Raw genomic sequence first — 10905 nt, forward strand, 5'->3', positions numbered from 1 at the left:
CGGGCGGCGGCGCCATGGCCGCGGCGGCGGGGCCAGGCCAGCGGCGGTCGGCGCGGAGGCAGAGGAGCCTCGGGCGGCGGCGGCGGAGGGGCGCCAGTGCGGGGGAGTGGGGGCAGCGGCGGCGGGAGACTCGCCGCGGGGACCCGCAGCGGGCCGAGCGGGCCGGCGCGGTGAGGAGGCGGCGGCGACACGTGGCGCGGGTCCATTGGCTGCCGGCGGCGGCGGTGACACGTGGCGCGGGTCCATTGGCTACGGGCGGCGGCGCTGGGTGACGGGCGGACATGTCCGGACGGCGGCTGGACGCGTCCGGCGGCGCGGGGAAGAGAAGGCTAGGGTTTGACTGCGAAAATGGACGGGGGATGCCTTTTTATAGGTAGAAGGAGCTAGGAGAGTCCAAATGAGGAGCGGTTTTCGCCAACACGATCGTGATCGAACGACGAGAGCATGGAGGGGAGTTTGCTGGGTTTTGGACCACTTTGGAGGGGGTGCTGGGCTGCAAGAGAAAAGAGGGTTTCGGGCTACGCGGTTAACCGTTGGAGTATCAAACAACCTCCAAATGACACGAAACTTGACAGGCGGTCTATCAGTGTTATACCAAGGCCGCTTGTCAAATCTCGGGCCATTCTGATAAAGTTTAACACCCGCTCACGAAAACAAGGTCTGAGAGGGCGACGGGCACGCGGGAGAGGTCTGGACTCCGAACGGACAACGGAGAGAACCGGGAGAACCCGAATGGATGCAAGTTTTGAAAAACATGCGGATGAAATGCAGATGATGACATGGCAAAGTGCAACACGCAAGCAAATGACATGGCAACAACGACGAATAACTGGGAAACACCTGGCGCATCGAATCCGGGCGTTACAGTCGTGAGGACTGTTCAAAAGATGAGCGTCGAGTCAGATGTTCCGGTGCATCTAGCCATGACCTGCTGGAGATCCTCGATGGCCGCATGTGGTCTTGGACGCTGCCGACTTCCTGGCGCACCTCTGGTCTTTTGAGAAACGTCGCGTGGGGTATCTCAGGCATAGTGGAGCGGACGTATGTGCAAGCGGCTGGCTCCCGACGGAGAGGTTGCAAGGTTAAGTCATTCTGGTTACGTACATAGGGATATTTGATGTGCATATGTATGTCCTTGACCTGCACAGATTACAATGTTATTAGTATGAATTCTTTGAATACCCATGATGTTAATGATACGCAAAGCCACAAGCTTGATGATGCTATGTTTGATGAAGATGATATGTTTAGTCCCCCAATTTTTGATGAGAATATTTATTATGATGAAAGCATGCCTCCTATTTGTGATGATTATTGTGATGATACGTATGCTATAAAGAATAATGATAACCATGAAACTTGTCATCATGATTTTAGTTTTCAATTGGATTATGCCTCACATGATAGTTATTTTGTTGAGTTTGCTCCCACTACTATTGATGAGAATAAATTTGCTTATGTGGAGTGTACTAAACTTTCTATGCAAGTAGATCATGAAAAGAATGCTTTATGTGCTGGTTATATTGTTGAATTCATTCATGATGCTACTGAAAATTATTATGAGGGAGGAACACATGCTTGTAAGAATTGCAATAATATCAAGTTTCCTCTCTATGTGCTTAAAATTTTAAAGTTATGCTTGTTTTGCCTTCCTACGCTAGTTGATTATTGTTCCCATAAGTTGTTTGCCCACAAAATCCCTATGCATAGGAAGTGGGTTAGGCTTAAATGTGCTAGTCATATTCTTCATGATGCTCTCCTTATGTTTCAGTTCTTATCTTTTATGTGAGCATCATTGAAATCATCATGCCTAGCTAGGGGTGCTAAACGACATCGCTTGTTGGGAGGCAACCCAATGTTATTTTTGTTCCTTGCTTTTGATCCTGTTTAGTAATAAATAATTCATCTAGCCTCTGGTTAGATGTGATTTTATGTTTTAATTAGTGTTTGTGCCAAGTAGAACCTTTGGGAAGAATTGGAAAGTCAATGTGATCTTGCTGTAAAAAACAGAAACTTTAGTGCTCACGAGATTAGCTTCCATGTTTTACAGAAGAGTGATTTTAGGTTGATTCTTTTTGCAGATGATTAGTAGACAAATTCCTCAGGTCCAGCAATTTATGTCAGAATTTTTGGAGTTCCAGAAGTATACGTTTGATACATATTGCTACAGATTGTTCTGTTTTTTGACAGATTCTGTTTTCTATGTGTTGTTTGCTTATTTTGATGAATCTATGAGTAGTATCGGAGGGTATGAACCATAGAGAAGTTGGAATACAGTAGATATTACACCAATATGAATTTAGAATGAGTTCACAACAGTACCTAAGTGGTGATTTCTTTTCTTATACTAACGGAGCTTACGAGTTTTGTTGAGTTTCGTGTTGTGAAGTTTTCAAGTTTTGGGGAAATATTCGATGGACTATGGAACAAGGAGTGGTAAGAGCCTAAGCTTGGGGATGCCCAAGGCACCCCAAGTTAATATTCAACGACAACCAAGAGCCCAAGCTTGGGGATGCCCCGGAAGGCATCCCCTCTTTCATCTTCGTTCATCGATAACTTTACTTGGAGCTATATTTTTATTTACCACATGATATGTGTTTTGCTTGGAGAGTCATTTTCTTTTGTTAGTATTTGCTTGCTGTTATTTATAATAATGTTTTGCATATCTATAGTTTCAATAAAAAATTCAAGGATAGCCTTTACCATGCTTATTTTGCAAGTATAGATGTTGCTGTTTCAAAACAGACAGTTTACCGCTGTTGCAAAAAACCCTTGAAAAGTCAGAGATTGAATCTTTTTGCATATTGAGCTCTGATAAATATTCTACAGCGTAGTATATTTCTTATAATTTTTGGTGTTAGGGAAGTATGATGAATCTTGCATTCTTTACAGACTATATTGTTTTGACACATTGCTGTTATGTTTGCATTGTTTGCATATGCTTGCTTGTTTAATGATTCTATTTAAGGATAGGAGTATTAAATATGCATAGAAATCTAGTATGCAATGTTGAATAATAATTTTAGTGATTTGTTACAGTAGAGAATGATAAGGTTTTTGCATTGTTTTATACTAACTTATCTCACTAGTTCTTGTTGAGTTTGGTGTGGATGAAGTTTTTGAGATTTAGGGAAACCGTGATATAAAAGGAATTAAGGAGACACAAAAGCTCAAGCTTGGGGATTCCCAAGGCACCCAAGATAACATTCTAAGAAGTCTCAAGCATCCAAGCTTGGGGATGCCCCGGTAGGCATCCCACCTTTCTTCTTCAACAATTATCGGTTAGTATCGGTTGAACCTAAATTTTTGCTTCTTCACATGAGTTGTGCTATCCTTGCAATGACATTTTAATTTGTTTTGCTTGCTGTTTGAATAAAATACCAAGATCTGAAATTCTTAAAAGGGAGAGAGTCTTCACATAGCCACAAAATTATTTGACTACTCATTGATCTTCACTTATATCTTTTTGAAGTAGTTTGTCATTTACTCTTGTGCTTCACTTATATCCTATGAGTAAATGGTTGAATGAGTTGAATGTCATAAATCTGAAATTATATATGTTTCATATGCTTACCCCGTTGGGAGTAATGACTTCACATCTAATAAGTAGAGGTAGTAAATTTATTGAAGGTTAGCAAGCATTGTATTGGTCAGTTGAACAATTCATGAAAGAATATTGAAGGAAGAGAAATTTCACATATAAATATACTATCTTAGACATCTTCTATGATTGTGAGCCCCATTAATTATTTTCAAACCTGAGCACATTAGTTGAAGTTGGACAAGGAAGACAACGTAAAGAGTTATGCTGGGGTGTATTTGTCTAGAAGTTATATTGTTATAGATCCTCCAACATGTGTTGCTTGCTATTTAGAATCCTTTGCTAGCCTAAATATCTTTACTAAGCGGAAATACTGCTTGTGCATCCAAATTCCTTGAACCAAGTTTCTTCCATGAGTGTCCACCATATCTACCTATATGCGGTATTTACCTGCCGTTCCAAGTAAATTTGCATGTGCCAAACTCTAAACCTTCAAATAATAATCTGTTTTGTATGCCCGAATCGCTCATGTAGAGATCAGGGGTTGTCAGTATCTTCCATGCTAGGTGGGTTATTCTCACGATGAGTGGACTCCGCTCATCATTCACAAGAAAAATGGATGGTAACTGGGATGCCCAGTCCCATGATCAAAAGATAAAAATCAAATCAAAATAATTGAGAACAAAAACTCCCTCAGGATTGATGTTAGTTGGAGACATGCGTTGTTTCGGGCAAGCCATGGATTGATGATTGTTGGTGGAGGTGGAGTAAAAACTTTACCATTTTATTTGGGAACCGCCTATAATGTATGTAGTATAGAAGATATTGGGAACTCTTGGTTGTTATGTTAACAATGAGATCATACCTCTCAAAATTATTTATCTATATTTCAAAATCGAGCTCTGGCACCTCTGCAAATCCCTGCTCCCCTCTGCGAAGGGCCTATCTTTTACTTTTATGCAAGAGTCAGTAGTATTCCTTCTCATTCCTACCTACTCTTTAGTTGGCAAGCATCGTGTGTTGGGGAAAGATCTAATCATATATGGCCATGCAAATATATTTGATCATGAATTATTATTATTGACATATATCTATATGATAAGTGAGTTGGGAGGCGAAACACTAAGCCCCTATCTTTCTCTATGTTAGATGGATGCTATCTATACCTACTAATAAAGGGGCTATTGCTTCTTACCACCGTAAATTCGCCCGTCCTTGGTCAAACAGGTTTCGTCCGTCGTCCCCTTGGTAGACTGGGCGAGGCATCGTAATAGTTTCGTTAAAAGAAAAAAATAGAAACGTGATGTCAGCGGCCCAACTCAGCCGGCCCATTAACTGAGTACCCAAAAATTGTTTGCGAGTACGTAGAATCGAACTCGCGCCCTCCGCACCAACTAATTAGCTTGATGCCAGCTGAGCTAGAATGATTCTGTTGCTTCTTGCTTGGAAGGTTTCGTCCCATTCTAAAATAGTACCACCTCGACTCCTTGTGTGCAATCACACCAATTTATATACGTGCAGAACCTGCACATATTCAGAAGCTGGCTGCTGGATGATTCTACCTATAGATGATAAAAGAAAGCATGTAGCAGATTCTCAATGAGAGATACGATGCAAGACCCGGCTGATTAGATATACCGACGCAAGGGAGGTACATTTATACTTTATTATTATTTCTTACCATTAACCTGATCATACTTGAAATCGGAGAGGGAGATGACATTGTGTAGACCTTGAGCTCCTGTAAATAAGGTATGCCAACATCATCGCCACCATGAGCAATTTCCCGAAACATTCATGATCAGATGCGAAGATACCACCTTATCAAACCCGATGAATATTTGCAGTGCTATTTCTCGATATCCCTTATGATGTATTGTGTACAACTATATACAAATAATATATGGAGTTGTAAAAACAGGTGCTTTTTTTCTTTCATGGTGTTGTAACGAAGGAGTCCATGAGGTATGAGCTAAGGACATGAAAAGTTTTTTTTCTCCCGTTGCAACGCACGGGTATGTTTCCTAGTTTGTTCTAAAAATATGCTTCGAGTGGTAGCAATCATGGAAGACTACTATATGATAGTTGAGTATGTGGAATTTGCTAAATCAAAGCTCTAACATAGACCCTTCCTAAAAATAAGATGAATTGTAATTGTTAGATGACTGAGAATGAAGTTTGTTAGTTTTCAAGAAAGTTTATAGTCTATGCTTTAACATGTGAATAGCTTGTTACTTGATCATGAAAAGTTTTATGAGATGAGCTATTGTTATGACATATAATGATGCTAGAAAAGGTGATTAAAATTATCATTGATCAAACTTGTGCACCTGCTAGCATTCACACTTCATAAATTCTTTTATCATTTACCTACTCGAGCACGAGCAGGAATTAAGCTTGGGGATGCTGATACATCTTCAACGTATCTATAGTTTATGAAGTATTCATGCTATTATATTATCTGTTTTAGTTGTTTAATGGGCTTTACTATGCACTTTTATATTATTTTTGGGACTAACCTATTAACCTAGAGCCCAGTGCCAGTTTCTGTTTTTTCCTTGTTTTTGAGTTTTACAGAAAAGGAATACCAAACGGAGTCCAATTGACGTGCCAATTTTTGATGATTTTTAATGGACCAAAAGAAGCCCCTGGAGTAAAAGAGTTGAGCCAGAAGAGTCCCGGGCTCTCCATGAGGGTGGGGGGCGCGCCCACCCCCAATAGGCGTGGGCCCCTATCACGTGGACGACTCGGGCACCTCCTTGACGTGAGACCTACGCCAAAAAATCTTATAAATACATAAACCTCCATAAAATAACCTAATTCGGGAGTTCCGCCGCCGCAAGCCTCTGTAGCCACCAAAAGCCAATCGGGACCCTGTTCCGGCACCCTGCCGGAGGGGGGATCCCTCACCGGTGGCTATCTTCATCATCCCGGTGCCCTCCATGACGAGGAGGGAGTAGTTCACCCTCGGGGCTGAGGGTATGTACCAGTAGCTATGTGTTTGATCTCTCGCTCTCTCTCTCTCTCTCTCTCTCTCTCTCTCTTCTCTCTCTCTCTCTCTCTCTTGTGTTCTTGATTTGGCATGATCTTGATGTATAGCGAGGTTTGCTATTATAGTTGGATCTTATGATTTTCTCCCCCTCTACTCTCTTGTAATGGATTGAGTTTTCCCTTTGAAGTTATCTTATCGGATTGAGTCTTTCAGGATGTGAGAACACTTGAGGTATGTCTTGCCGTGCTTATCTGTGGTGACAATGAGATATTCACGTGAACTACTTGATGTATGTTTTGGTGATCAACTTGCGGATTCTGTGACCTTGGGAATCTATGCATAGGGGTTGGCACACATTTTCGTCTTGACTCTTTGGTAGAAACTTTGGGGCACTCTTTGAAGTACTTTGTGTGGTTGAATAGATGAATCTGAGATTGTGTGATGCATATCGTATAATCATGCCCACGGATACTTGAGGTCACAATGGAGTATCTAGGTGACATTAGGGTTTTGGTTGACTTGTGTCTTAAGGTGTTATTCTAGTATGAACTCTATGATAGATCGAACGGCAAGAATAGCTCTATGTTATTTTACTATGGACTCTTGAATAGATAGATCAAAAATGATAGCTTTGAGGTGGTTTCGTACCCTACCATAATCTCTTTGTTTGTTCTCCGCTATTAGTGACTTTGGAGTGACTCTTTGTTGCATGTTGAGGGATATTTATATGATCCAGTTATGTTATTCTTGTTGAGAGAACTTGCACTAGTGAAAGTATGAACCCTGGGCCTTGTTTCCTAGCATTGCAATAACGTTTACGCTCACTTTCATTATTAGTTACCTTGCTGTTTTTATATTTTCAGATTACAAATACTCATATCTACCATCCATAGTGCACTTGTATCACCATCTCTTCGCCGAACTAGTGCACCTATACAATTTACCATTGTATTGGGTGTGTCGGGGACACAAGAGACTCTTTGTTATTTGGTTGCAGGGTTGTTTGAGAGAGACCATCTTCATTCTACGCCTCCCACGTATTGATAAATCTTAGGTCATCCACTTGAGGGAAATTTGCTACTGTCCTGCAAACCTCTGCACTTGGAGGCCCAACAACGTCTACAAGGAGAAGATTGCATAGTAGACATCAGGAGACAGTAGAGGACCTCGGGTGTGAGTCCATCGGCATAGGGGTGGCTGAAAAGACAGCCTTGGGAGTGTCAGGGCCATCTCGAAGCACGACGGTGGCTTGAGGTGCGATGAGCGAACCACGGCAGCCCGGCGCAGAGGCCAAACAAGGCGAGGAGGCCCCCAGCAAGGAGAGGCACTATGGTAAGCCGGTAGAGGGCGGCCCTCGAAGCCGTAGTAAAGCCGAGAACGGAGGTGAGCGCAACGGTAGCTCGCGGGAAGCTTTCACTGGCGGGTCGGAGCACTGATGGTGGCTCACGGCGGCTTGGGGACGTGCAGAGGGACGGGCCGAGGCCAGGGGAGGTGGGTGAGGCCAGACCGCGTGGTAAGGGCTTCCGGCTCTTCAGAGCAGAAGCAGAGGCGACTCAAACTGTCTTGATTGGGTTGACAAGTCCACGCCTACCTCCTCCAGGTCGTGGGCCCCTTTTTTTTTCTTTTTTTGTCTCTTTGACCCCGATTTGCTAACAGTGCGCGATGACTGGGCCAGGATCAAGCCCTCAGTTCCTTATACTTCAAATCAGTTTCGCCGCAGATCGGATCAAACCGATGACTTTTATTTTTCTTCCATAGATACGTTGGTTGAATCCATGGCATGACTTAATAATATTTCCTTGATCTGAACCAATGAGGTTAGAGTTGATGCAAATCCTTCCATATGATGATCCAGCGGATAAAGCTTCTCGATCCCTGGGAGGGATCCCTCCAAGAACTCAACACCACCGTGGGCAGGCCCCACGGTGGAAGCCAACTGTCATGGAAATGTCACGACAGATGTCCTAGTGTGAGGACTTAGTCGTGAGGCCAACGCATTTATGTGGTAGCTTGAGAGGGGTTAATTGGAACGAGATATGCGAAGCGGATTAACACACAAGACAAGGATTTAGACAGCTTCGGTCCCCGGGAAACATCATCCGGTAATAGCCCTACATGCTGTTTTTGGCTAGGTCTCATTATGCTCATGAGGGAGACGTCATATATCCGGCTCTCCTCTAGTTGTGTCTAGCCTTAATGATTATTTACCTCCTCCCCCCTCTTGGGGTGCCCCGCCCCTTCTTATATAAGTTGAAGGGGCGAGTTACATGTAGAGTCAAACTCGGATTAGGACTTAACCTATTTTGACGTCTTACCATGGGCTTCTTACCATGAGCTTCTTAACGTCCTGGGCTTCTTAATGTATGCCGGCTTACAATTTGGCTTACAATGTGACTTACAATCTGGCTTAACTGTCTGGCTTAACTATCTGACTTAACTGTCTGCTGGCTTAACTGTCTGCCAGCTTACAATGCTTAACTATCTGACTTAACTGTCTGCCGGCTTACAATGCTTAACTGTCTGACTTAACTGCCTGCCTTAACTGTCTGCAGACTTACAATGCTTAACTGTCTTACTTAACTGTCTGCCGGCTTACAATGCTTAACTATCCGCGGGTTTACAATCTGCCGAGTCACCAATGAAATTCCAAGTCCCAGCCAGTTCATATCTCCGGCCGGGTCACACCGCGGGTATATCCCCGACACCTATAGTGCAGACACTTTTGAATGCATGGTATTGAGAGCCTACATTGGGAAATCTCCTGACCTCCAATGACTCAAATTGGACTGTGTAGAGCTAGGAAGGTGTAGGCAGGACCACCACATGATTATACTCAGCAAAACCTTTTATGGATATGTGCCCCACGTCCTTCTGTGGATTCAGGGAGAAGATTGTGCAGTTCGATAGTTCTTCCCAACACCAGCGAAGTATCACCATCGCGCTCGCTATTCGTCTTCCATAAGTGTGCATTGCAGCCTGACAACGTGAGTAAACCAAGTCCACTACCCTTTTTGTTATAACAGAGATCTCATGCTCTTTGGTGTAGTTCAGGTTTGCAGGCAAACGTGTCACAGTCAGGCTCTGCCTCTCGATGTCAAACTCAAGGATACTACTTGAGCAAGGAAGGGCGGCTGAAAGCCTCAATCAGGCTCGTCGGCTTATCAGAGCTAGAGAAGCCAGTAAAGAGCATTCTAAACCAACAGGGAGTGCATCTTTGAAAAACCCATGGTGCGAGGACTGCCCATAAAACACACTTTCGACTACATGATATCGATAGCCTACTTTGTGAAATTTCTTGACCTCCAATAGCTTAAGCTGGACTGTGTAGAGATAGGTAGACGTAGACAGTGGCGGAGCCATCATTTTAAACTTGGGTGTACATGTTTTCTCAAGTCAGTAAATTCAGTTTCGCCTATTACTCCGCTCCTCTTAATGTATATATATTTTTATACTAAAATTTATACTTACGATACTAGTGTGTTAAGGAGTATACTTTTTCATTAGTTGTTTGACATACTTTTTTTTGAACACACTTGTTTGGCACACTTAACAACAAAATAAAGTTAAATACTAGTTCTATTATTTAATTATTAAATATTTGTAATGTGTGTCGTTTAAAAAAATAATGTGTTGCGCCAAATTCTACTTTGTAAAAAAATATTTTATTTTGATACTTGTGTAAATTATATCATTTATACATATTTATAAATGATATCCCTAAAACATATGGTTTAACATACTCCCTCTGTCCCAAAATAAGTGTCTCAAACTTAGTACAACTCTGTACTGAAATTAGTATAAAGTTGAGACACTTATTTGGGAACGGAGGGAGTCTATTAATAGTAGTTGTACTATATTATTAGAAAAACATATCGATAGAAAATTCTAGAGTACAAATTTAATCAGATGTGAGGAGGGACTGTTCTGATATACTCGTTTTGGGAGCACCGATGTACAAATTTAAACATATTTACTAAACCATATGTTATGGATTACACAATATACCAATTTAACCTTATCTATAAATACGCTATGCTCCCTAATTTTTAAGGCTTCACAATCAATTAAGGTGTCCAATTTGAAATTGGATCATCCGATTTTGACCGGGTTGACAATTTATCAAGAAACTCTCTCATTCAATTCTTTTAATTAACTATGCTCCCAATTTTGGAGCTTTTCTCAGTTGAGGTATTCAATTTTGATTCGGCTCAAGATTTTGACCGGGCCAATGACTTTTAAAATCAATTGGGAGCAACGACCTATAAGAACATATAAATTCCGCACGCCTTCTCACTACCTAGAAAAAAGAAGAAGCAGCAACATGTGATATTGTAGCACCAAAATAATACATGCTGACATCGATGCAGAAATT

This window comes from Triticum dicoccoides, chromosome 6B (genome assembly GCF_002162155.2).
Source record: "Triticum dicoccoides isolate Atlit2015 ecotype Zavitan chromosome 6B, WEW_v2.0, whole genome shotgun sequence".
Lineage (NCBI taxonomy): Eukaryota > Viridiplantae > Streptophyta > Magnoliopsida > Poales > Poaceae > Triticum > Triticum dicoccoides.